At 49.7% G+C, this 25,825-nt stretch overlaps 1 protein-coding gene across 9 annotated transcripts in view; it reads right to left on the reverse strand.

Annotated features, from left to right (window-relative positions):
• Positions 1-21,873, reverse strand: part of MAPT (microtubule associated protein tau) — a 128,802-nt gene extending 106,929 nt beyond the window's left edge. For all 9 annotated transcript variants that reach the window (XM_021673728.2, XM_021673723.2, XM_021673722.2 and 6 more), the window contains exon 1: positions 21,750-21,873. The gene's annotated coding sequence lies outside the window, so the exon portion shown is untranslated. The remainder of the gene's footprint in view (positions 1-21,749) is intronic.
• Positions 21,874-25,825: the final 3,952 nt, after the last annotated feature.

Below are 25,825 nucleotides of genomic sequence, written 5' to 3' on the forward strand. Positions count from 1 at the left end.
GACGCCGAAATCAGACTACTCTAGGATCCACAGGATTCACATCACGGGTAGACCAAAGGGGCTGGTGGTTCTACAGCCCCTTCCCATACAGCATTTGTCACTGGGAACTGCTCCCTCACGCTGGGCAAGAAAAATCTTATTAACCTCACTGCTATTTTCCAGCAACCAATGTTGTTTCTGTTATTTAGCTCACGGAGGGAAGAGCAAATGGTCCTTTCACGGGCACCAGGAATGCCCATGGCTCCTCTAGGAATTAGCGGACATTCTCTAGGAAACATTGCATTCGTTTTTAATAAGGGGCAAAGACAATTCAGCCTGGCTGCTTTAGTGGAAGGAAATTTACCTGGACTCAGAGCCTTCTTTGAAAGATGCATGTTTGTTGTTTTTGCTTTTGTTTTGATTTATTTTTCTCCTTGAGGGCAAGTCCTAACCCTATCTCTTATGAGGGGTGACCACTGGATCTTCGTGTTGGTTACTCAGCACAGGTGGATGCGAACTCTCCAAGGCAGAGCTCACCCTCTGCAAAGCGGGATGAGTTATCAAAGACAGTGAAGCAAGGGCCTCCCAGGAGGAGGTAGGCAGGAGGCTGCAGGGAAAGAGTTCTCGCTACGGAAGAAGGTGGGAATGTTCTGGAAAGCTGCTGCTGAGGGGACGTATGTGTAAACAGATCATGTGTCCCCGTGACCACTGTCTGTCATCTGACAGGCCAAGCCTTCATTTCTTGGGATCCCAAACACTGATGCTTCCTGGCCACGCCTCTCCCATGAGATGGCACCTCTGGCCAGGTGAGTCTGAGGGCGCATCTCCAGGTGGCCCAGACACTGGAGGGAGGTGATGTGGGGCACAGAATGGGATCTGTGGGGGGAAGGACACCTATGCTAGAGCTTTGCCATGAAGCTGCTGTGTGACTCTGAGGAGGTAACTGTACCTCTCTGGGCTTAATTACCACATTTCTCAAGTGGCTCTGGCATCTGTTAAAATGACAAACTCGTGGTCCTTAACACCTTGTGATGCTGGCACCTCTCTGCAGACTTTTCTCAATGTCACCGCAGAAGCAGGGGAAGACTGGGGAGAAGGGAGGTCCTGCAGGGAGGAGAAAAGGGAAAGTGGGTGACTCCGCTGCAGGATGTCACATGTTTGGGGGCTGTTCCCAACACTTTTACCTTTCTCTTTGGGCCCCTCCTTTCTCTTCCCTCTCATTCCCTTTGTGAGATGGCTGATGGGGATCACTGAGAGTTGAAGTGACTATCAGGAAGACAGAGAGGGGGTTTGGGCAGCAGATGGGAAGCGGGGCCAGTTGGCCTCTCAGGGTTCTCCTACCTCATGGTTCTGGGGCGTTCAGAGTTCTGCAAGCTAGGTGATCCTTAATTAATAAACAGCAGGCAGGCTCGGGCAGTTGGAGTGCAGTAGCACAATCTTGGCTCACTGCCACCTCCGTCTCCTAGGTTCAAGCGATTCTCCTGCCTCAGCCTCCCAAGTAGCTGGGATTACAGGTGCCCACCACCACGCCCGGCTAATTTTTTGTATTTTTAGTAGAGATGGGGTTTTACTATGTTGGTCAGGATGGTCTCAAACATCTGACCTAAGCCACCACACCTGGCCAAGGAGCCTTTTAAAAGAACCCTTCTTCCAGATATTCTATCCTTTCCAAGTGTGCTGACGCCTGAGCATATACATGCATTTATCTTTTCAAAAAAGTAACTGGCTGGGCATGGTGGCTCATGTTGTAATCCCAGCCCTTTGGGAGGCTGCGGCGGGGGATTGCTTCAGCCCAGGAGTTTGACTAGCCTGGGCAACATAGGAAGACCCTATCTCTATAAAAAGAAATAGCTGGGCATGGTGGCGTGTGTGCTTGTAGTCCCAGCTACTCAGGAGGCTGAGACGGGAGAACTGCTTGAGCCTGGGAGGTTGAGGCTGCAGTGAACCATGACTGTGCCACTGCACTCCTGCCTGGGCAACAGAGAGAGACCCTGTCTCACTCTCTCTCTCTCTCTCTCTCTCTCTCACTCACACACACACATTGTAAAAAGTAATATTTAAGCATGGTAATAAAAAATTAATAGTAGAAAAATGGAAATGACATCTCCCTCCACCCAGTTTCTCCCTCCAGAGGTCACCACTGAAACTGGATTCTCGTTCTTCTGTCCAGAGTTAGGCTGCGGCTGTGTGGACTCAGTCGCGCTCACTGGCCCTCCTTGCACACAGAGGACGGTGCACAGTACCCGCCTTCCTCCTGTTTTTCTCACTGACCTGCAGGATCTGAGGGGCACCCACAGCAGCGCAGGGGGACAGCTCCATTCCTTCAGAGGCACACCTATTTCACCAGTTCCATCCCAGTGTTTTCCAGACTTCTGCATAACAGAGGATTCACCACTGGGTCCCCCATGGACGCCTCTGCTCACATGGAAAGGTTTAAGTTTTGGAAGCTGCAGTGCTGTCAAAGGGCATCTCACAGATGGGCCACCCTTTGCTCCAGGGTCTGTGGTCTTCCACTCCCACCCATGACGCGCGGCAGCCTGGCTGCCCACACCCTAAGATCGTTGAGCAGCAGCGTCTTGCTGTAGTTTTATCAGCAGTCTTTTTAAATTTTCTTTTTTTCTTTTTGTCACTTGCCTGGCTGTAATCAGCAGTCTTTTTATTATGAGGGAGATCAAAAACCTTTTCTTGTTAAATCCCTCCTCCTTTTTCTATCCTTTCCTGTGAGCTACCTGTTTTGCTCTTTTATCGGGCTAGGATATTTTGGGGCAATGCTGGGCTGTCCGAGGACCCCCTGCCGGTTCCAGGCAACTCAGGCTTCTTAAAGCTCCAACAGTGTGGATTCTGTGAGCCTCACAAAAGACCGAGGGTGGGGGCTCTCCAGGTGTCAGAGAGCCAATGGTGAGCGAGAGAACCCCCCCTCCAGAGAAGCCTCATGCCCACTGATGTTGGCCTGGCATGGGGGCAGCCCTCTTTGTACAGGAAAATGGGCCACATTTGTCTCTAACGTTTGCTCCTCGTCCAAAGCATTTTAGAGTGTGATGGACATGAAATGATGGAGACAGTGTGCATCTACTTCCCTTGAAAGCTCCTCCAGGGAATCCGGAGCCAGCACCTTCCTGCAGCATCTGCCCCTCCCTCCCTTTCAGGCCTGCAGTACCATCTCCTTCTGCAGAACCTGGGCCCCACCATCCTGCCATCAAAGGGTGGGAAACCTGATGGGCTGTGAAATTCCCAAGGAAGCCTCAGGTATCAGAAATGCACTGAAGAACCACCTGAGCTCACTCTGTTAATGGCGATATTTCATGTGGTTTATTTGGAAGGGTTGGTAACTGATATGTTAACAAATCCCATCTCAAATTCCCACGTGTTGTGGGAGGGACCCAGTGGGAGGTAACCAAATCATGCGGGCAAGTCTTTCCTGTGCTGTTCTTGTGACAGTGAATAAGTCTAACAAGATTTGATGGTTTTAACGTTCCCCAGCACGAGCTCTCTCTCTTTGCCCGCTGCTATCCAAGTAAGACGTGACTTGCTTCTCCTTGTCTTCTGCCATGATCGTGAGGCTTTTCCAGTCACGTGGAACTGTAAATCCAATTAAACGTCTTTCTTTTGTAAATTGCCCGGTCTCAGGTATGTCTTTGTGAGCAGCATGAAAACAGACTAATACAGCAACTTAACCTGGAGGTCCTGATTAATGGCTAATGCCTCGCCTCCACCCTTACACCTAGCTTGTTTTGTAGTAAGTGCTCAAATGACTACTGAAAGAATAAATCATAAACACCTCTCTCACTGCCCTCTCTCGTCCAGAGGTAGTAAAGTTCAAACTGGTTCGGTGGTATCGTGTTTACAAAGTCCACTTTCTGACAGCTGCAACCAGCTTTCTTGCAAACTGCAAAAGCCTCTTTCTTTGGGCCTGGGAACTAGCCCCAAATATAGGAGGCCTAGTTAAATTTGAATTTCAGGTGAACAACGAGTAATGTTTTTGGTGTGTCTCAAACAGTACATGGGGCATACTTATTGTATGTGCTTCCAGGAAATGTCTACAAACTTGTGGAAATGTTTGCTGCTATAGGAAAATGACTACAAACTTGGTGGCTTAAAACAACAGATACTAATTCCCTCACAGTTCTGAAGTCCAAAGTCCCAAATCAGGATCACTGGGTTGAAGTTAAGGTGTCAGCAGGGCCACACTCCCTCCAGAGCTCTGAGAGAGAATCGGTTCCTGGCCTCTTCTGGCTGCTGGTGGCTGCCAGCAGTCCTTGGCTTGTGGCCACATCACTCTAATCTCTGCCTCCATCACCAACCAGATGGTCTTCTCTTCTGTGTTTTCTGTCTCCCTCTTCCTTCCTCTTACAAGGATGAGTGTGACTGCACTTAGGACTCGCCTAGATAATACAGGATAATTGCCCCATCTCAAACTCCTTAATTTAACCACATCTGCAAAGACCTCTTTTCCAAATAAGATCACATTTACAGGTTCTGGAGATTAGGACCTGACATCTTTGGGGAACATTATGCAGCCTATGCCAATTATTTGCTATCTAAAATTCTAATTTACATAGATGCCCTGAGTTTTAATTTGCTAATTCTGACAGCCCTACCCAGAACCACCTCTATTAGGAGACAGCAAGGATTGAAGTGTTTTGCCTTCAACTGGTCACCACCCTTCCTTGTGTGGTGGGGCGAGGCCTACCCGTTCACAGACCCAATCCTGTTCATTAAGATCTTTTGTCTTTGAAGTGGGGCTCATAGTTTATATATACATTCCAGTTTTCAGGAGAATTTAAGGCATTTACCTTAACTGTTGAACAGATTATGGCAAACAGTACATGTATTCCCACTTTTAGCATTCAAAACTCCAAATGCAGACCGGTACCCCTCCACCCTCCAGGAAGGTGGAAAGATGAACACATAAACATGTAAGTTATGCATCTGTTTCCCTTTCTGTTCTCAAGTCTCTTTAAGAAAGGCCTTACTTTGTTGTTGTTGTTGTTGTTTGAGAAGAGGTCTCATTCTGACACCCAGGCTGCAGTGCAGTGCTGCCATTGTGGCTTACTGCAGCCTCCATTTCCCAGGCTCAAGTGAGCCTCCTGCCTCAGCCTCCTGAGTAGCTGGGACTACAAGCACACACCACCATGACCAGTTACTTTTTTAAAGAAATGTAGAGACAGGGTCTCCCTATGTTGCCCAGGCTTGTCTCGAACTCCTGGCTTCAAGTGATCCTCCCACCTTGGCCTCCTAAAGCTCTGGGATTCCAGGTGTGAGCCACTGCACCTGGCCCTGTTTTTGTTGTTCAAGACAGGTTCTCGCTATATCGCCCAGGCTGGTTTCAATCTCCTGTGCTCAAGAGATCCTCCTGCCTCAGATTCCAGAGTAGCTGGGACTATAGGCGCAGCCACTATGCCCAGAGTGCGGCCTTAGGGTTTTTTTAGTCTGAATTGAACTCATCCACTCATCCATTTATTCATTCACAAATCAATTACTGAGTACTTATTCTGTGCCATGCACTATGCCTGGCACAGAGGACACAAAGATGAATAAAGCATCTCCCCACAATGGGTGACTGAGGGAACCTGGATCCATGGGGAAGCCCAAAGAGTGGGACTAGACAACGCTGTGGAAATTAAACACAAGTAACGGGCACCAGTAATGTGAAGGCAGCATGATTCCATTCGACGTGAAAATAGGACAGAGACAGACTCATTTACCAATTCTCTTTAAGTTCTAGCAACTATTTTTAGTCTTTAGATGTGGGAAGAGTAACTTGTATTACAGGACGTATTACCTAACCATGTGTGCTTTAATGACCGTGGTTTTCCTCCTTCTGTGTCTTCTGGATCCCTGGAAATGTGGGTGCACATGAGGCTTCCTCTGCCTCCTCCCACGGCCATATGAGCTGCTGCCTCCTAGGAGAACCCGGCAGGAACCCAGCTCCCCAGTTCAGCCAAGAAGGGGGCTGCTTGGACTCTGAGATTTCTCTCTTCACCCGCGGCTGCCTCCTGCCCCTATGACTACAGTGCGGTGAGCACTTTTTGGCACAAATTATGCTCCCCTGCAAATATATCTTAGAGCTTTTTTTTTATTTTTTAAAGAAAAAAGCAATCTGTTCATTTATTTATCATATGGTATAAGTCCTCAAGCTGAAATTCCAGGTCTCTGCCCTATGAAAAACAAAACAAAAACAAAAATACTTTTTTGTCTTTGGAGAAAAGCAGTGAGGCAATAGCAATTTAATAAAGGGTAGGACCCCTAGACTAAAGCAGTGAATGGGAAAGCCGGGGGGAGACCATGCTCCAGGGAGCAGAAGCCCAGGCGTGAGAAGCACAAGTTCTGGGTTCAAATCTCCTACAGGCCTCACATTAGCCGCGGAACTCCTGGGGCCACTTGACTTTCCTGAAGCCCGCTGAACCTCCCTGAATCTCAACGTCCTAATCTGTAGAAGAGGGGAAGGACTTTTTCACTCACAGGCTCATGTCAAGAATTAAATGAGATGATATAAACTGTAAAGTACTATCCACTTGTTAGTAATTTGGGGAGGGGAGACCTCCCAGCACCCCAAAATTGCATCGTGTGGGCTACCCAAGCATGAGGCCATGCCTCTGCCTGTGTGTTTCCAGTGCCCCCATGTCACTCCCCTGTCTCAAGTACCTAGAGGTTGACATCCAAATAAGAATATTAAAGTGATTCACATTTTTTTTTCCTTGAGACAGTCTCACTCACTCTGTCGCCCAGGATGGAGTACAGTGGCATCATTTTGGCCCACTGCAACCACTGCCTTCCAGTTTCAAGAGATGTGCCATGTGCTGGAACCTCAGCCTCCCCAATAGCTGGGATTACAGGTAGTGTGCCACCAGGCCTGGCCAATTTTTTTTTTTTTTTTTTGAGATAGAATCTTGCTCCATCACCCAGGCTGGAGTGCAGTGGCATGATCTCAGTTCATTGCAACCTCTGCCTCCTGGGTTTAAGTGAGTCTCCTGCCTCAGCCTCCCTAGTAGCAGGGATTACAGGTGCATGCCATCACACTTGGCTAATTTTTGTCTTTTTAGTAGAGACAGGATTCTGCTATGTTGGTCACGCTGGTCTTGAACTCCTGACCTCAGGTGATCCACCTGCCTTGGCCTCCCAAAGTGTTGGGATTACAGGCATGAGCCACCATACCCAGCCTAACTTTTTGTATTTTTAGTAGATACAGGGTTTTGCTATTTGCCCAGGCTGGGCTTGAACTTCTGGCCTCAAATGATCTGCCCACCTCAGCCTCCCAAAGTGCTGGGATTACAGGAGTAAGCCACTGCGCCCAGCTGACTTAGATTTTTTATTGGGACTGACCTTCTAATTAGTCCAGATTGGATCAAAATTTGTGTATCCAAAAAGCCAGGTTATCCCAAGTGTTCATGGGGTCCAGGTGTCGATCATGTGGCCATCGCCTTAGACCGTGAGCACCCTGCACCCGGGGTACAGATGTGACCAGTGTGCCCTCGGCTGCCCAATGGTGACAGAGAGATGCCCTCTGCCCGCTCCTAATTTTGCACCCAGGGCTGTGTGCCAAAGTGCCCACACTCTGCAGCTCCCACGGGATCCATGGGGGCCTCTACAGGCCATGCTCAGGGCCAGGTTGACGATGCTGTCTCCAGGTGGCCCCACCTTTCAGCTTCATGTGCTTTTAAGACTTTTCTTGAAGAATGACTCAGTACTCACCCTTAATACAATTTAGAGGCTAAAATGATCCCTGTGCCTGCTCCACCTGCTCCAAACCCCGACAAAACAGAAACTAGGGTGGGATTTCACATATGGTATCTTCACTTTGTAGCTGGTGGATTTTCTAAAATGTGGAGGAGAAGGTGGGAGGCAAGACCAGAACTGAGAAATGACTCTTGCTTTTAGTTAGAGGGAGGGTGGCTGTGGGAAGTGTATTTCAATGCCATAAAAGTATCCTGTGAGGTTGCCAGTTCTAAGTAACTTGATATGCATAACCCCAGCCTCAGCTGTGTGAACTTCTCCTGTCTCTGTTCCCCATCACTCCCTCTTTTCCTGGTCTCAGAGTATGAACCACTTTGGTACAGACATGGGGAAAGTAAAGTGGATTTTTGAGGAAGGGGCATCAGGCAGTGCAGCCCAACAGACTGGTAAATACAGACTCAGTCTCCCCACCTCCCCTCTCACTGTAACTCATTTTCTTTTTCTTTTCTTTTCTTTCTTTTTTTTTTTGAGACAGAGTCTTGCTCTGTCACCCAGGCTGGAGTGCAGTGGCACGATCTTGGCTCACTGTAACCTCTGCCTCCCAGGTTCAAGCACTTCTCCTGCCTCAGCCTCCTGAGTAGCTGGGATTACAGGTGTGCGACACCACACATGGCTAATTTTTGTATTTTTAGTAGAGATGGGGTTTCACCATGTTGGTCAGGCTGATCTCAAACTCCTGACCTAGTGATCCACCCACTTCAGCCTCCCAAAGGGCTGAGATTACAGGTGTGAGTCACCTCGCCCGGCCACTGTGAAAAACTCTTTTTCTTAACAGTAGAGGGCTGACTTTGTCTGCCTTGCTCAGGGAAACAGTCCCACTTTTAATTAAACTTCTCCCTGTTGACACTGTCTGGGAAGGTGAATGCCATCTTCCCTGGGCTTGCATGCCAGGCTCCTCTCATTTACATCTTCCAGCCTCTAGCCACATGGACCCCTCTCTCTGGAAAGCATGTGTGGGGGCTGTGTGTGAGCATTTTTCGTGCTTGACATGAGCTGGAAGAAAAAGGAGCTTTTCCATTTGATAAGTGTGGACCTGCCCACAGCACTAAATTTGGTTCTGCCGTCACCGGTGCCATGAAGCAGCAGCCTGGTTTAGAGGCTTGCCTTCAGTTTCAGATCATTCCTCCAGGCTCGTGTTACATATGACCCAGTCACAGAGGCTGGAGGGCACGGCTTCTCCAGTCCTTAACACTAAAGACATGTCTTTTGGCTCCTGCACAACTAGCATAGCGAGTGGATCCAGATGGGGGACGCTCTGAGGTTGCAGAGGCAGGAAGGCAAGTGGGGAGGGCTTGGGCCTGGACAGAGGTGTGATCTGGCTCTCTCCCCAGCTGTGAAGTCTCTGAGCCTCAGTTTGCTTCTCTGCAAAATGAGGATAATAATCCCCGCCTCGTTGGGACTGAGGATTAAACGAGGCAATGGTTTTAGAAGAATAATCCGCTGCTGCTATTATTACCAGTATCTTCATATAGCAAAACTCATTTGGACCAATGAGGAGTGTGTTAAGTTGGTCTGAAGTAGGGCAAAGGAACAATTATAGAAAATTTTAAAGGAAATGTGGTTTTTATTATTTCCAAGTACATAGAGTACTGGAACTGGGTACTAGTAGGTGGAGGACTGACTTGATTTAAATAAGGAAAGCTCATTTGACATCGGCCTGTTTGATTTCTCAGCATCCAACTGTGTTAATCAAGAGGGTTTTGAGCTACATTTGCGCACAGCTCTGTGACTGGTGAAGCAAAGTCATGTAAGACACAGTCCTTGCCCTCATAGGATGTGCAGCTTGTGGGCAGATGAGTCCTACACAAGAAGCAGGGAAACTGAGGTACTGGGGAGCACGGCGCTGCCACAGGTAAGAGGAAACATGTAGTCTCTGGAGCTCGAGTGCCAAGGCTGGGGAAGGCTTCAGGGAGGACAGAGACTGAGGAAGGTCAGGGCGATTGAAATAGGGGGTGGGGCAGGGAGAGAGGGGCAAGGCTGCCATGGGTGAACAAGGGGCAGAAAGAGCACGGCGTCTATGAAGGAGCCATGGGGCAGGCTGGCGGGAAGCGGGAGGTGGGACTGGGCAGGGAGGTGAGCCGAGGCATGGGGACCCGGGCCGGCAGCTCAAGGCCAGCTTGGCTTAGCAGGCGATGCTCATGGCAGGACCACACTTGGAGAGGGCCAGGGCAGGTGACAGGGCTGCTCTGGGAAGAATTTGGCAATGGCATACAAAATGAATTGGATATGAATTTTGGAACTGAAACAGGGAACAACTCATTACTGTTTCCATAAGGATCCGAGGGTGAGATGATAAGGCCTAAACTCATTTTATTATGGTGAGAATGTGACTGGAAAGAAAGAGGGCAAACTGAGGTAATGCCTGGAAGAAACTGATGGGTCTGTTCCAGGAGGCAGAGGGAGGAGAAGAGCTTAAGGCTCCACGATTTGCCATATTGGGGGCTGAAAGATGGCAGATTCCAGTGACCGAAGTGGAGTGGACCAGTCGGTAATGGGGGGCAAGGTTTTACTAAAACGCAAGGCTTATGGGGCCACTGGACACCCAGGACTGGCACCCAAACCTGGCCACGAAAGATGGGACATTGTCAGGGTGGGGTTACACACATGCCCTGACCTCCCACCATCCATACTCCAGAGAAACCTCCATTCACAGGGTGAAGGCAAACTGACTTCAGCCCCACTCTGGCTCAGTTCAAATTCCAGGTGCAAGCAGTTCAATTAACGAGCCTTCACCATGCCTTTGCCACCGAACAGTCATCAGAATATTACACCATCCAAGTCAATGCCTGGCTTTAATTTAATCATTCTTGCCTTAATCGATTCCTGTCACATGCTAAACACTGTAAGTGGCCGGGAGAGGCTGCTCCTAGGCATAATTAGAATATGAGATTCTGTACCAAGTCCCTGTCTGATTAGGAAGAAACTGAAAACTCCGGAAAAAATGGAAAAGCTCCCAGGAAATTCCATCCAAGGGTCGTGACTTGAGCCAAGAAGGAAGTCCCAGCCCTTCCCCGGAGAAGTCAGCACTGGCAGGGGCTGGAAATCACTTGAGGTCATGCTCAAGGCACCCCCACCCGCTGTCTTGCACCCTGGTTTGGGTCTCCTTCCTTCTAAAGAAGGGGACAGACAAGATCAGTGCAGGCTGGACTGTGGCCACCCATGCATCCCTCCTGGGCACGGACCCTGCTGGCTGAGCCCTCACCCCAGGAACCAGCTGCACCGTCTGACTGGCGCTAAGGGAGCCAGGTGGCAGCAGCTATACTATTTCAGATCAGGCTAAAGTCAGCCCATGAAAGACTTCAGATCAGCACCTGACCTCGGCTCCTGGGAGGCATCTACCATCCCTGCAGCAATTCTGAGAAGCTCAAAGGAATTCTCTTGTTTTATTTCAGTTCTATGACTATGTGAAAAGAGGAGAGACCACAATATCGTCCATTCTGAGGGGGAAGACAGCATAATCTCCATTTCACAGATGGAAATATGGAGGCACGGGAAATCTTAATCTTGGCCGAAAATCTCTTAGGTGAAAAATGGGAAGTCTGCAATTAAATTCAGGGCTTGGCAACCCTAAGCAGCCAGAGATAACAGGGGCACACAAAATGAGGGAGTGGCTCGCTTCTGGAATTCAGTCTTGCTGGCAACAAATGATAAGATCTTTTTTAAGGTCTTTTTTTTTTTTAACTTGGTCCAGATTGTCAACTTATAGCATGAATCCTACTATTTAAAAGTTTTTTCTTGCATTTCTCATCAGCCATCACACATAGGTTCATGATTATTTATAGCACTTTAGTGACATTGAAAGGGATTTATTTCAATTTATTCAGTCTTTATTAACACTCCACAGGGAACAGAGTGCAGCCGCCGCTGGCCTTTTCTCAGGCGCAGCTGAGATGCTAAGAAGGGAGGAATTTCAGCACTAAAGGAAGAACTGAACCTGGTGGAGAGAAGCCCAGGAGGCAAGTTATCCCCCTAGGATTATCCATGAAAAATATTGAATAGGTTTTAAGAAGGTTCAGGTGAGTTTACGAATGATCACTCCATTATTCAAGTGGATTTAGGGATGTTCTGTAAAATCCTCCATTTTTAAGCCGGCCTCATGGAGAGCAGCATCAGAGGGAGGCAGAGGCTGAGCTGCTGCACTGGGGATTGGGGCCAGCGTGGAATTTCCCCTGCTCACAGGGAAAAGACAAGACAGAAAACGGATGGTGGGAGGGCTGGCGACTCTTCCAAACGGCTATTCCTCATGTTTCCTGGCAATAAGCAGCTATGAAAGGGACAGTTTCCTATGTATCTACACCATGATTTTGCTATGCCCAATGTAACAGGAGGTTATAGACAACAGTTGTATTTGCATACATAACCTTTACTTGGCTTATTAACATATGCTGACTTAAATTCTGATGCACTGTCAAAGCAGAAAGCTGCTCAGGTTTTCAGCAAGCCCAGTATAAAAAAAATCCAGGCATGCAACAAATAAGTAGTGAATATTCACTTTTAGATACATGTAAATATAAACAGAATTAAAAAAAAAAATTAGAGACAGGGTCTTGCTGTGTTACCCAGGCTGGAGTGCTGTGGCACAATCATAGCTCACTGTGGTCTTGAACTCCTGGGCTCAAGCAATCCTCCTGCTTCAGCCTCCCAAGCAGCTAGGGCTACAGACACATGCCATCACACCACACTGATTTTCACAGTTTTCTTTTGTAGAGACAGGGTCTTGCTTTGTTTTGGCCAGGCTAGTCTCAAACTCCTGGCTTCAAGTGATCCTCCGACCTCAGCCTCCTAAAGTGCTGGGATTACAAGTGTGTGCCACTGAGCCTGGCCTCATTTTTATACATATAACCAAAGAGATTCATTAGGTTGTAACCTTCCCTTAGGCATTTAAGCATTTGGCTTTAGATATTAATTACCCAAGAAGTCTCTTTTTGAGGGATAGGCCATGCGAGGGGGATGAGATAAGACAATAGTTTGGTGCCACTGTCCAATTAAGAACAATTGGAAAGGGGCACTCCTGAAATGGCCTGCAAATCAATGGCAGAACTGGATCCGATCCAGGACAACCCTGTTGACACATGGTTTAGAACACTGGCTCCAATTCAGGAGAAAGAGCTGTCCTTTACGCTGGGGGAGGAGCACCGTCCCATGGTTCCATGAATGGGTCCTTCCCAGCACTTCATTCCTGGCATTCTGTGCCATCTGCAGATCACATGACAAGCAATTACGGATCCAGGGGTCTTCTAATATCCTTGCTATCCCAGGGAGGAGGACACAAGGATGAAAGCGCATCCCTGGACTTTTTGTAGTAAAATTGCAGACTTAGATCCCAAGACAACATCACCAGCCTTCCCAGTAAAACAGAAAACTGGGCCATAGGCTAGAAGGAAAACCAGCAGCTGAGACCAGAGATAATTATGTCCCTCTTCTCTTTGATGCCTGGATTTAGCAGTAGGGTGGACAGGGCCAAAGGAGAGGAATGAATGAAACATTATTATCAATGGCTTCGGATTTAATTCTCACTTGCTGACTTGAAACTGTTTTTAGTTGTTGGACATTGATCTGAGACTCTTTCCTCAGGGGAGTTAATATAGCAAAGGGAATTTAAACTTATTTTCAGTCTGATGGGGAGGATTTTGTAATGCCCTCTTAAGTTGGGATTCCATGCGAATGACTTCAAAGTGCTGTGCTAGTCCTGGCAGACAGGCAGAAGATGGGCGGGGAGAACGCCCACCTTTTACTTATTTAACAGTCTCCCCAGCAGGTGTTCTCCTGATACCCTGTAAGAATAAGACAGGAAGGTCTGTAAATATGCAAAGCTGGGGGCCACACAGCCTGATGTCTGCAGTCAGGACCGTCTCTTATCACAGCCAAGCACTTACTAAAGGTCCTCTGTGCCCATTCAAAACCTTCCGGGTCCACCATACTTGTTATAATAATCACATATCCTAAATAAGCGGCAAGCTGGTTGGGTGAGGTGGCTCACGCCTGTAATTCCAGCACTTTGGGAGGCTGAGGTGGGTGGATCACCTGAATCAGAAGTTCAAGACCAGCCTGCCCAACATGGTGAAACCTCATCTCTACAAACATACAAAACTTAGCTGGGCATTATGGAGGGTGCCTGTAGTCCCAGCTACCGAGGAGGCTGAGGCAGGAGAATTGCTTGAACCCAGGAGACGGAGGTCGTAGTGAGCTGCAATCGTACGATTGTACTCCAGCCTGGGTGACAGAGTGAGACTCCATCTCAAAAAAAACAAAAAAAATAAGGTGCAAGCTTATGGAGTAGAGGTGCAGAGGGAAAGATAAACTCTAAATCATTCACTGATTTTAAGAAGATTAAGATGAATGTTTTGGAAAGACTTCATAAAGGTGAGTACTATTTCCTACCAAATGGGATGATAAAGACCCTGGAAAAAAAAAAGTAAAATTCCTGAGGGATTTGGCAGATGACTCCACAATATAAACCCCAAATCCAAACTGAAATCCTAAGACCCAGACAGTGCATTATTAATGCGGCATAGGCAAAGGAGACAAGGAATTTCAACCGGGTGACCCAGACACCAAGAAGAGCCCGAGCCCTGTGTCAAAAGACTGGTGAGCGAATATTCGCATTTATATAGTTTCAGTTAAAGTAAAATCTTGAAAAAGTATGTGTATTATTTAAATGATTTTCTGATGTAATGACTTTTTAAAACTGACATACTGTTACTCAGTCTTGATTTAAGGGATAAGAAGGCTTCTTAGGTCTAATTTATTAATTCGTAAATGACTATGCTTATTGGATACATGGAATTCCTAAGATTCAGTACACCACAAGTTTGCTTTATTTAACCTTTTTCTACTCTATTCTCAACTGACCACCCTGAAGCCTGTTTGCCAGTTTGCCAACATCAGCACTCTGTTGAATTACTTCGTTTGTAAAATCTCTTCTTCGCCTCCTTCGCCTTCCCTGACTGCCATTATTTTCTCGATCAGCCCTCACTTTTTGTTCAATGAGTAAACTGGAAAGATCTCTGAACCCGATGCACTAAGCCAGGTCACTCTTCCCAGGATGGCTGGAGAAAGGGCAGGTCAGTTTGGGCTGGTGGAGAGAATGCAGTCTATTCCTGGCATGGAGTGGATTTCAGGAAGGAAGAAGTAGGGACAGCAGATGACAAATCTCTGCTTGCCTGTGGCAAGAGTTCTGTGTGTACATTTAAACATGGGTGTGTGCAATTTTCAGAGGATCCGCTTCTGCCCAAACAAAGCTTGGTTGCAGGGCAGCTGGGCAGTTGCCCACTTTTCCTATCTTTATCCTTGCTCAGTGTAACAATTTATCTGTTCAACTAATTCCATCACCAGGGTCTTGGTAGACACCTCTGCTCATTTAGCCAATCCCAAGCACTCATCCACAGGACACTGCCGATGATACCATTTACTGAGCAGTTACTATGTGCTCGGCCCTGGTAGGTATTGGGTTAGCTTGTTTAAACTCCATGGCAACCTGTGAGACAGGTACCATCATACCCCAAGTTATGGATGATAAAAAACTCTCCAAGCAGCTAAACAACATGGCTTAGGTCCCACAGTGAGCAGGGAGCTGGGACTTGTGCCCAGGAGGCCTGATTGGAGCCTATCTTCTTAACCATGAGGCCAGACTGCCTCCATATGCAGGACACTGCCCTGCACTGGGGACTGGAGGGGGAACAGTGTCTGCCCCTGAGCTGTTCCCAAACCTTCCTTGAATGGCCTTTGCACAAAATGCATTTCTTGGGGACTCACTGACCTGGTGTGTGGATTTCTATTGGGTCCCTGCTTGGGCTCAGCATGAAGCTTGATGAAATATGAACAAAGCAAAGAAAATTAAGAGAATATACCTGGAAGTCATTCGAGTTTGCATTTTGCTGAAGCCCATTCTATCTGCATGCCTACAGAAAGTTTCCTAACCAGGGAACCCTGAAAGCTCAAAACCTGTCCTGGGGGTGACCAGCCTCAAATTCCTCACACACAGTTGGGAGCCATCTGGACAGGCAGGGAACCTGGCAGAGGTGGCAGGAGCATGGCACCTAGGGAGAGGAATTCTTGGACAGCAACCCCTTTGGCAAGGCAATAGGAGCGAGACAGAGGATTCTCAGGTAGCCCCAAGGCACCGCGGCATAATGGAATATTTACTGCAGAGCCTCCCAGGCCCATCCTTGCCAAGGGATTCTTACATGAGGATTTACCTATGTCCACCCAACTCAACCCACACCCACAATCTCAAAGCTGGGCCTCCTTAGTGGGCGCCGACACTTTCACCTCTCCGAGGTACAGAACCTAAGATGGGGATCTGACGTCCCTAAAAATTCAGAGACTTGACCTTGGCTGCACTGATTCTACATCTTGATCCCCCATTCTTGATTTCCAGCCTTCCCTGGGTCAATCAAACCAGCCACCCCTTCATATGGCAGAGCAGTCCAGAAATCCTGGATTAGGGGGAAGAGGTTTAAGGTCCTTGGGAAGAGATATTTTCTCTTTGTTTTATAAACAGAGCACCAAGCTAGAGTGGAATGCCTTGCTCTCCGTGTCAGGGCCACATCAGAAATTGAGAGTTTTAATTCCACATCTCTCTAACCTTGTTCTGGGCCATGCTCCAATTACAGACTCTTGTAAAAGTTCATTTGTGAGACAGTGGTTTAGGAATCAATATTCTACTGGGTCAATTTTTTTTTTTTTTTAAGAGATGGGGTTTCACCATGTTGGCCAGGCTGGTCTCGAACTCCTGACCTCAGGTGATTCACCCACCTTGGCCTCCCAAAGTGCTGGGATTACAGGTGTGAGCCACTGTGTCCAGTCTCTACTGGGTCAATGTTACAGATCATATTTGGGTTCCCAAACTAGTCCACAATGGCCAAGTAAACCCATATGGGGCTGAGAGGGGAGGGAGCTAGTGTCAGGCACCCAGCTCCACCACCTACTGGCTCTGTGACCTTTAGCAAGTTACTACCCCTCTCTGTGCTTCAGTTTCCCCATCACGGAGATAATAACAGCACCTGGTACATAGGTGCATTGTTGTGAGAATTAAATGAGATCATCTGAGACAAGTGCTTAGAACAGGGCCTCCTAGAAGACACTCAATGAATGTAATTAAGATAGCAGTGCCAGTGTCAACCCCAGTAGTGGTGACATTTGGGGCTGGATCATATTTTGATGTTGGAGACTGTCCTGTGCCTTGTAGGATGTTTAGCAGCAGCCCTGGCCTCTACTAGTGAGATGTCTGTGGCACCCTCCCTGAGTTGTGAAATGAAAACATCTCTCTAGACATCTCAGTGACCCGCAGCTGAGAACCATGGTTTTACAGGAAAACAGGGGAGAGTCCACGAGGGCTCCTCTCCCTGCTGCAGCCCAGCCGGTGAGGCTGGGGTCTTCTCTACCCATCACCTGCTGAGGTGACCCCCAAACACCAGCTCCAAGTCATTAGTGGAAGCACTGAATTCCTAGGCATGGCAAGTTAGGAGTGGCCAGGGGGAAGTTTCCTGGAGTGTGGAGGAGCTTCGGGGGGTCTCTGAACACAGCGGTGAGGAAAGTGGTGGAGGAAGGAGCACAGTCAAATGCGGTTTCTCACCTGCTTCCCACTGACCTACTGCACCAGGTGCCAAAAGATGCCAGGGCAGGGTCTTCCTTTCCCAGGGTAGAGGGTGGCCTCTCTCCTTTCCTCTCATCTTCATCTCTGGCCAATAAGGAGGAGGTGGACCATGGGGACCAGGCTGAGGGAGTGCTGCCGTGGGGAGGGGGAGGGCGGAAGGCTATGAGGAGGGACCCCATGAACACAGGCAGCTGTCCGAGCATCACTGGGACACAGGGCTGGGAGAGACTGAACTGGGTTTGTCCCCAAACCCTTCCTGCTGCCTTGACCATGAATAAAGCCCCCCATTCTGTCTTCTCTTCACCTATATTTCCCCATTTATCCTTCATGGATGAAATCCATTTGGTATAGACCAAATTCCTCTTGTATGTCTATCACTGTATTAGGACCATATGGGTGTTTTTATTTGCTTTTGAGTGATTCTTTTTCAAGGAGAGAGTAAGGAAGATACTAAATGAATATATCAGTAGAAGGCAAGGTCCAGTTGGAAAATTATCACATGTCCAGTTGGAAAAATAACACGTGTTCCTACACATAGCCACAGAGCCACTCAAACCACACACAAATGCTGAGGGAACGTGGACTAAAACACAGTTGCTTAAAATTTTCAACAAATGGACTGCATCAATGGATGTTAAAAAGGCAGAAGGAAAACCACAATCTTATCACATCTCTAGGCTGGCATTGACCTCCAAGGGTCAAAGGGCACATTTAATAGGCCTCTTTTTCCAACCGTAATAAATCTGACCTTTCCTCAACCAAACCGATTCTAAGTTTTCTAGCAATATATGGACAGTATCCATTTCTTTCGTTCCTGTCAGAGGAGTAGCGCCTGATACTAGAAACCACTTAAAAGCCACGCCCTTCCAGGTCTATGAGGGTAAGAACAGTCATGGACTGTCACTCATCCAAAAACCAGCGAAGCCAGCAAGCCCCTTCCCCACATCCTCCAAGGGCGAACGCAAGAGCCAAGCCAGGTTATTCCTCTTAAACGTCTGTTAGGGCGGCAAACTCGGCCAAGGAATGGATCAGCTTCAAGGGTCACTCCCGACCAGAGAAGCCCGGGGTAGGGCGGGGGTATTGGGGGAGGAGATACACTTATCTATTTATCCATTAATTTATTTATGTAGATGGAGGATTTGGAGATGGGAAATAAACAGTATTTCTTATACAGTAAATATAAGCAGTCATCACAAAACACAAAATGACACCCCAGAATCAACTGCTGTAGGAAAGGCATTTCCCTGTCTGCTGTAGGATGGGTCAGTTAAGGGGGCGGGGGCATCAGATAGAACAGATAGAACTCAAATTGGTCCTGTTGAGCCTGCAGCCTGAATGCGCAGAGGTGTGAGCTGGGCAGTCGCTTTCCCAGGTCCCATCATCCCTTCCAACCCAGACCATTCTGAGAGGGAGGCTTGGAGTTACAGGTATGTGAGCACCAGAGGGTGAGGGGAGTCGCTTGGAATGTAAGAGCTCCCGCCTGCTGGGAATGGGGAGGAGTCGTCGATGGCCCCGGGATCCCTGCCCAGACATTTCCAGAGGCGCGGCGGCTGGTTCAGCGCCCCACCGTCATCCGCACAAACGCTGCATCCCTTGAGGTCCTGGGGCGAAGCCATTTCCTTAAAGCGCGCGCAGAGCCAGGATGGAGTTTCCCAATTGTCACACGAAGGACCGTCCCCCCGAGGTTCCTCCATTAACAGATCTCCAGTCTTGACCACCGCAGTGGCCCCACTAAAGCGCCAACAACATTTCAAAATGGAGCGAAATCGCAGAAGCGAGGACTGCGCTTTGTTCCCAGCACTGGGCTAAACGCGCTCACCCTCACTGGGCTCCCTTTCCTTCAACGACAGGAGGTGACGCCTCTGCTCGAGAGACGGCAACAGGCAGCTGTGACTGCGGGCTCCCTTTTTTCCAGGGCCGCCCCAAGACCCTCGCTCCATCCGGAACGAGAATCCCGCGCCCAGCTCTGTCTGGGGGCGAGGGAGGAGAGGAGATGCTTGAATCGATCCCTAGCCGCTCTGCAACCCCTCGCGGCGGGCCCAGCCACGGGGGGAGCCTCGCAGCAACCTGGCTCCAGCCCTCGACGCCACAGTCGAGGAGGGTCGGCTTGGTCCTGGGCGGGCTCTCTTGCCCCCTAGCCAAGCCATTCCTCAGAAATTCAGATCAACCTGGGCGGCCCGCGTGGAGGATTCAGCGCCTAGATGCTCATTCGTTTCAGAAGTGCGCCCCGCACACCAGTTTTCAGTGATATAATTAGCCAGAAAACCGCACGTACCAGGTTCATCACAGGAGGGCGAGGCTCAGATTCGTTGGCCAGGAGTTCCCCCTGCCGCCCCAGACTCGGTTTTGGGGGTGCGGTGAACTTGGACTCGGGTGAAAATCCCGCATTTCAGATAAAGAATATTAATCAGTACGGCCATAATATTAATAAAACTACACCCTGGGCCACCTATCTGCGTGTCTGTGGCCGCCAGGGGCCAATTAGAAAGAGCCACAGGCGCAGGGATTGGGGCTTCCTCCTGTGTCCTCCAGGAGGCTAAATGGGCGCAGCCCCGCCTACCCCAGGGTCCCCAATCTCCTTGGGGAAGGGGTGGGGCCAGCCCCAAGGTCCCCTCACCAGACGCCCGTGGTTCCCATGGCAATGCCCCCTCCGCGCCCCCTCAAGTGGGCTCAGAAAGATGGGTGTGGCCGCAGTATCAGGCATCTTATGTCCCCCTCCTCACATTCTCCCGCCAGGCGAAGCAACAGGGCGTAAAGCTGGAGGGGCCCCGCCGGGGCTCCCTACCCATCCCCGGATGGGTAACCAGCATCCCTCGCTGGGCAACCTGATGTGGCGTGGTCCTCAGGACACTCGGGGTATAGGGAGGGGCGTGATCCCACTACCACCGCCCTCAGCGAGCGCAGAGACTCGAATCCCACTCCTTCAGAAGCTTCCTGGCGCCAACAGACTCCGAGACGAGGCTGCGCGCGGTTACGCCCGTTCCAGGCGTGCCGGGGGCCGAGGGTTGACTCAGGTTCATCTACCCCAGCAAGCCTGGAGATCCAACAATGGGCTTGGAAATGAGGAGCGAAAAAAGGAAAGAGAGGTGCGTGGGGGTAGGAGGGAGGTTGGCTAAATACCCTCAGAATAAAAGCCAGAAACCAGGGCTGAGAGCGCAGATCACGTAACCTCTACAGACAAAGCAAAGAGCCCCCGAAGGAGGTGCTGGGTGAACGTTCCCAGTGCTCATGCCCGCAGCAGCAAAACGCCAAGATTTTAGCGCCGATTGTCCCCCTCCCTTTAATGCTAGGCCCCGCCCTGTCCTCCGAAGCCTGGCCACCCGGTTTGGCATGGCACCTTAAAGACGTGACATGCCGAAAAAAGATGGCACCTCGCGTTCCGAGGGGGAAAAAACGGGGGTGGGGGCGGGAGTGGGAGGAGGCACAGACTATCCTCCCCCTTCCTCGCCCACCAGGGTCCACACCCACTGCCGCAGTGAGGGGCGAGCCCTGCGCGCCAGCCCCGCGCCTCCGGCAGGGAGCGCACACGCCAGAAGCCCGGCTTGTCGAGCGCTGAGAAAGAAACCCGCCCCGAGATGCACCTGCAGCCTCTGCGCCCGTCAGTGCAAGGCTGCAGCTGTGCCTGTCCGCGAGCGGGGATCGGCGGCCGCCGAGTCCATCCGTGTCGCCAGGCCAGGTGACCCCTGCCTTTGCGAGCGTGCACACTGGGAGCCGCGCACTGCTCTCAGGAACGTCGCTGCTCGCGTCTCTGTGCCAGGCGTGCGCAGGGGGAAGGGCAGCTAAAGTGACAGCTCCTGGACCCCTCCCCATCTCCTCGATTCCTCCCAGCCCCCAAATGTCCCCTACGGGTTTCTGAAGGAGGAAATGGGGAGGGGGCCGGCCACCATCTAAAAGCAGGGGCAATGAAGGCCCTGTCGGGACCACTGCTCGGGAGGGGCAGGGAGGGGCATGCAGGGAATCATCTTTTCTAGAACCCGATCCGCATCTTCTTTAGGGCTGACGGCGAAAAGCAGCAGGGACAGCGGATTTCAGATTCGGTTTTGGGGGTCGTTATTGGACCCCCTACACACACACACACACACACACGCCCATTGCGGCAAGAGGCTGCGATCGAGAGTGAAGAGTAGCCCCCTCCCCCAAGTCAACGCCGCCGCGCCCCACCCTGCGAGCACAGCCTCCACCTGGGGTCGGCGCGAAGCGGGAGGTGCGGACCCTCCAGCACACACACTCCCGCGTGCGTGCATCCCTTGCTCACGTCCCTTTCCAGGCAGCCCTGGCCCCAGCCCCCGAGCAGCGGGAGCAGGGAGGGGCCCTGCGGTAGCCCCGACCGATGCCCGGCGCACTAAGCCCCCGTCTGCGGCGGGGGAGGGCGAGGGGCGGCGGCGCGGGGGTGCGCAGGGGCGGACCGCAAGGCAGATTTCGGAGCCTCGGCGCTTACCTGATAGTCCACAGAGGTGAGGACGGGAGAGGACGGCGGAGGAGGAGAAGGTGGCTGTGGTGGCGGCGGCAGAAGGTGGGCGGTGGCAGCGGCGCTGCTGCTGGTGCCGGAGCTGGTGGGTGGCGGTGACTGCGAGGGCGCGCGCCGGTGAGAGGGCGCGTTCCCGAGGCCGGCGGGCGGCGCAGGCGCGAGCAGCGGGAGCACGAGCCTCCCCAGGGGAGGGGGCGGGCAGCGTCCGCGGGCGCCTTCTCCTCCGGCCACCAGTAGGCGCGCGCGAGCGCCCCACCGCTCGGCCGTCCCGCGCCTCCCAGCTCGCTCCTCTCGGCGCTGCCCTTTCCCGATCCTCCTCCCGCTACGCCTCAGGCCGCGGCGCTGGCCGCGGCGCTGACCGCAGCGCGCACGCGTGTTCCGTGGCGCACGCGCACTCTCCGCCTCCTGTTGCAGTCGCCTTTGTCTCGTCGGAGGGGTCTCCTTCTTCGAGCCCTGAGTGGTCGGGGCAAGGCCAGTGGCTCCGCCCGCGGGTCCGCTGCCCCCTTCCTTTCAGTCAGCCTGGGGCGGTGTCCTCTCCTGGAGAGATCCTGAGCGGGCTTCCACGTGGCCGGCCCCCCAGTCCGTCCGCCCCGACCCTCCGGGACCCTAAACCTCGCCCTGGCTGAGGTCGCTTTCCCCCGGGCTGCTTTCTTTCTCCTTGCTCTTTTCCCACCTTTTTTGTTACTGACCAAGGTGAAACTTCCTTAACAAATCCACTTAAAGCAAGCTAATTCAGTTACAGTGCAGTAGAACTGTACTTAAAAAAAAGCATTTGAATCTGTGATGTATCTAATCGTGACGCTAGAAACAAAAAATCATAAATTAGACGAAATTCAAATAGTGCCTAGCACATTGCAGAGCATTTGCACACTCACAGTTACTTGTATCACGTCTTTTGAAACACCTTCACACTATAAGTAGAGCTTGAAGTCTGAATGTTTAAGGGCCAGCTAGAGATTGTCCCCTGGAGTATGCACCTCAGCCTGAAACCGAGGTGGTCCTCATTCTGCTGGTCACTCAGGACCCAGGCTTTGGCCTTAGCTTGCAGTTTTCATTTCCCCAACATCAAATTTAAGCCCTGGCAGTGGGAGGATTTCTATGTATGGGGGTTTAGGGCAGCCATCTCCTCCTAGGGAGATGGGAGGTTGTCTTGAAGCTCCAATTTGCATAGCTCTTATATGCGTTTTTAAAAACCAACATATATTATCGATTAATAGAAAAAAGTAAAATGCTTTATTCACACTGAGTTTCTGGAACTGACCTTTTTTTTTTTAATCCATATAAACTTTGTTTTTAAACAGAGGGGCATATACCCAAAAAAGTAAGACTGAGAACCATCGTGAGAGCTTGCTCAAAGTGATCTGCCCTCAGCTTCTGACTTCATAATGTCTCATGAGCCAAAGGCCTGGGGATGGAACCGCCCCTTGATGGTGTACACCTTAGAAAGGTCGATGGAATTGACCTTTTCTTGGGACAAGGTCTTGCTCAGGTTGGAGTGCAGTGGCACAATCATAGCTCACTGCAAGCTTGAACTCCTGGGCTCAAGCGATCTTTTAAATACTGTACTAGTATACTATTGTTCTACTATTATAAATGCTAGTTATTTATTTCATTATCCTCTTTGTAATCAATGCTTTTGCTGCACATTATTTTATTTCTATATGTAAAATAAACTAGCGGTCAACACTCCTCTACATTCAAATTTCACATTATTGCCCCCTCTAAGATAGCAGTATAATTGAGAACTGACAGGGACCTAATGACACTGCGGTCCCCACACACTGAATGGTCACATTTGCCTAAAATGAAATAACGAATGCAAGAAACAATATTAAGCAGACCTGTCATTTTAACTGTATGTGATGCAGAGTTGAATGTTCATTCTAGGTAATTTAGTCATTGTAGGTAACTAATGGCTCACACTAATTCAGGCCAAGAAAATGCATTCCTTCTCTTTCTTCCTGTCTCTTCCTCTTGCTGAAATAGAAATCTCATGGTCGCATATGTTACACAAACAAGCCCACTTATGTAGGACCACAGAAGGCACAATAGCAGAGGGGAAAGAAAACTGGATTGAGTGCCAGGAGAGTTGGGTCCTAATCCTGGCCACCTTGTATGACCACAGACAAATTCATTCATTACTTCTCTGGGCTTTCAGTTTCTTTATTTGATGGTATTCCAGATGGGGTTAGGACTGAGATCCATGTATCTGTAGAATTTGGAGGTTCTGCCACTAAATCTAAATCTATCAACAAAGCAAGTTAAACTGTTGTAATAAATAGGCCCCAAAACATAATGGTTCAAACCAGCTCCTCCAGCAGTCTTGGGTGAGTGTTCCAGGTTGGTAGCCAGCCTTCTCCGTGGAAGTTTTGGGACTCAGGCTCCTTCCATTTGCGGTTGCATCAGCCCTTAGGGACTTGTTGCATACACCAGCAAGAAACTGGGAAGGACCTGGGACTGAGTGCGGAGGGTGCTTGATCAAGGTGGCCAGAACATGAGATTGGATAAGGGAGACTGTTGATTTGGGAGCATTCTATCCCGTAATACACAATTTAACGTCCTGACAAAGATCCTCAGATTCTGTGAGCTCACTCTTAGAAGCATGAAAACAATAAAGGCCTGTACTAAATGGGGTAGAAAAGCCATTTCCCTTGTGGACAGTAAAGGAAGGTGCCACAAGGTCAAGGGCAGTAGCCTGCTGGAGTAGACACACTGCAGAAAGTCCAGAAAACCCACCCAATGATCATGTGCCATAGGGAGGCGCAGAGGACAACCATTCTGAGGACATCAGAATGTCCTGATGAGAGGGATGCCAGCATCAATAAAAATATAGGCTGGGTAGGGTGGCTCACACCTGTAATCTCAACACTTTGGGAGGCCAAGGTGGGAGGATCACTTGAGTCCAGGAGTTTGAGACTAACCTGGGCAATGTGGCAAAACCCTGTCTCTACAAAAAATACAAAAATTAACAGGGCTTGGTGCCGCATACCTGTAGTCCCAGCTACTCAGGAGGCTGAGGCGGGACGATTGCTTGGGCCTGGGAGTCCGAGGCTGCAATGAGCCAAGATCACACCTACTGCACTCCAGCCTGGGTGAAAGAGCAAGACCCTGTCTCATAAATAAATAAATAAATAAATAAAGTAAATAAGTAAGTAAATAAATAAAAGAAATTCAGACTTAGCTCTCCTCTGTAGGCCAATACTGGGTGGGAGAGGTTCTTATAGAATTAGGCCTACTGATAGCAGAGAGAATGACAGAACCCGAAACAACAGAGGTGTTTTGGCCCTTAACTCTCTGTGTAGATATGGGGGTAATTTTTCCTGGTTGCAACCTTGTGCTTATCTCTAGGGGATCCTGGAGCCATAGTGCTGACCCTTGATCCATCCAGAATGGAATTTGCAAACCAGTTATTAGTGTAGTTCTGTACTGAGTCCAAAAAATACTACAGATATTCTGTACCAACTTGTCACCATTGTTTAGTGAAAATGTACAGATTGATTATTTACACCTGGTTTCTGTTAGGTTATCTTAGTGGAGCCTGATCGTGCAAGCTGGTTTTGGCTATGTGACCAGAAGGATATTAAAGACCACCTTAGGTGAGATGGTGATTTCCCTGAGATCAAGGCATTTTGCATGTATCTTGGTGGTTTATCATCCTAAGATCAAGTACATCCTGTGTGCCTGAAAGGAAGATGCACCAGGATGTCGTGGACAGCTCTGGCATTTGCCTTTATCCTGTTATATTAGTTTCTTTAGTTTTATGAAAGCCCTATGTGAGTGTACTTTCTGGAGTCTTGCGATTCCTTTCACCATCTGCGGAGGCACAACTGGTGCACCATCAGAAGCCAGGCAAATGCACTGATCATAGTAACTGGCTGGGTTGGAGTGGCAGCCCAGGAGCCTGGTCTACAGAGTTATGGGAGTGGGTAACAGAGCACAGAGTCCATGGAAGCAAAAGAGATGGGAGACTGCTCACCCTGCACCATCAGAATAAATCATGATAAATGATTGGGAAGCTAAGGCAGACACCCTAGTAAAGTCACACT

The sequence above is a fragment of the Aotus nancymaae genome, unplaced genomic scaffold, assembly GCF_030222135.1.
Source record: "Aotus nancymaae isolate 86718 unplaced genomic scaffold, 86718_ANA_hifiasm-v0.15.2.pri h1tg000089l, whole genome shotgun sequence".
NCBI classification, from domain to species: domain Eukaryota; kingdom Metazoa; phylum Chordata; class Mammalia; order Primates; family Aotidae; genus Aotus; species Aotus nancymaae.